General features: G+C 42.8%; 1 protein-coding gene across 2 annotated transcripts in view; it reads left to right on the forward strand.

Annotated features, from left to right (window-relative positions):
* The first annotated feature begins 576 nt into the window (after window positions 1-576).
* Window positions 577-1,882, forward strand: part of znf665l.L (zinc finger protein 665-like L homeolog) — an 18,750-nt gene continuing 17,444 nt past the window's right edge. For both annotated transcript variants that reach the window (XM_018266990.2, XM_018266991.2), the window contains exon 1: window positions 577-1,882. This exon is cut by the window's right edge and continues 324 nt beyond it. The gene's annotated coding sequence lies outside the window, so the exon portion shown is untranslated.

A 1,882-nucleotide genomic window follows, 5' to 3' on the forward strand; every position in this document is an offset into this window, starting at 1 on the left:
TTTTTTGGACACTATTTGGAATTCAGAGACACTGAGCAGCTGAAAAGTCGATTTTACAAAGAGGGATTGGAGTCATTGGGACATAGGATTTGTCCAAAGCGAAATGGATTGGAGCGGAATTGGGACATTTTTAATACAAATATAACTTATTAATTGACACAGCTGTTCGTTATAGCACTCTCCAATTCCCCACCCATGAATTTCCCCACCCACATTTTTCCCACCCACATTTTACCCTATTTAACACAGAACAGCCATTGATTTCACAGGCTTGATAAAGGGTCCTGCGAGGCCCGAAACGTTGCCATTTTTATTGTCTGCTCTAAATTATGAGCCAATAAATTCACTTTACTAAGCAATCGTTCATTCTACAGTGTGCTGCGGTGTATTGGACTATTACATTGAACTTTATCCCGTGGCAGGGAGGATTTAACACTGTTTAAGAACCTGGTCCGAAGGGATCCATCACGCAAGGTCATTTTTCAAGTAAATATCAACATTTTTAATCAACTCAATTTAAAAAAAAAAAATGAAACTTGAATATATTTGAGATTGCATTTTAATAAAAGCAATAATACATTTGAGACTGAATTTTAATACATTTGTCCCAAGTGTTGGCAGGGGCTCAACTAAAATGTCAACCATGGAACTTGGAAATTATATTTCGATGTGAATTTCCTATCTTTTAAAGTGGATTTTGTCTTTGTACATTACAGTTGTGCTTTTGGGTGCAAAGTGCAACTTTGGACAAAAATAGCCAATTTTTCCCCCCTACAATGCAGTGCTTTTTCCCTACAATGGCAGTATAATTCCACCCTGTGATCAAAACAAATGCAAGTGGGTCTGTGTCTGCTAGTAAATCAAACTGACGTTGTATTTATCATTTTCAGAGCCCAGATTGTGTCACTTCAGTTTGTAGTTAAAAAATTATCTCTGTGATAGTTTTGGCGAAAGTCTTCTTCACTTATTAGCACAACTCGCTGCGGAAATTTGTGGAAGGGCACAAAATATTCAAAAAATTGTTTTGCTTTCTGTGATTGCTGATGACATTAGAAGGATTAATGCATTGAAATTCCTCCACTGAAAAGCACAATATTTGCAGACTTAAGTTGCACAGACGCACACAGACACACACGCTGCTTTGTATCTAGTCTCAGATAACTGAGGAGAAGAAGATATATATCTATAGTAGGTATCTATTCCTGTAGAGTCTTGCAGCGGGTCGGGTACCCAAGGGTTACCAGCGAAAAGCTGTGGTACCCTGCGGGTTGCGGGTAGAAGTTCCGGTGCGGGTATAGACGCGGTTCTGCGGGTATAAGGGTCGTGCCGCGGGTCTTCTCAATAGTGATTCTTACTCCTTTTTTTCCTGATCAATCCTACTTCCGATGATATCACTTCCTGTTTACAATGAGAGCACTTCCTGATTCTTGATGGTCGCGGGTCCAGGTTGCGGATAAGGTACTTGCGTGTCGGGTAGCGGGTCCAAGCAGGTAAGAATGCGGGGCTGGGTTGCGGATTGCAGGTTGTGGGTATGGGTTCCAAAAAATGGACCCGCGCAGGACTCTAGGTCCTGGTCCCATGTCCTCTCCAGTATCAGCCAATCAGACTCTGTTGTCACTAAGGTTGCCACCTGGCTAGTGTTATACTGGAGCTGTCAGTACAAATGATAGCTGGTGACAATGTTATTGATAGAGAAGGAAGATAAGAGAGAAAGAAAGAGTGCTGGCAGCTGTAGGGATGCTAAAGAGCAAGCTGAGGCTGTGTCCCGGGAGTGACAGTTGTGGGGGGCTGGCTGGCAGAGAAAAGCTTAGAGGAGTAGGAGGAGCGCAGCTGACAGTCAGGAGAGGGAGGGCTGGCAGAGAGCTGGAAGGGAGTGTTGGTT

The sequence above is a fragment of the Xenopus laevis genome, chromosome 6L (assembly GCF_017654675.1).
Source record: "Xenopus laevis strain J_2021 chromosome 6L, Xenopus_laevis_v10.1, whole genome shotgun sequence".
Lineage (NCBI taxonomy): Eukaryota > Metazoa > Chordata > Amphibia > Anura > Pipidae > Xenopus > Xenopus laevis.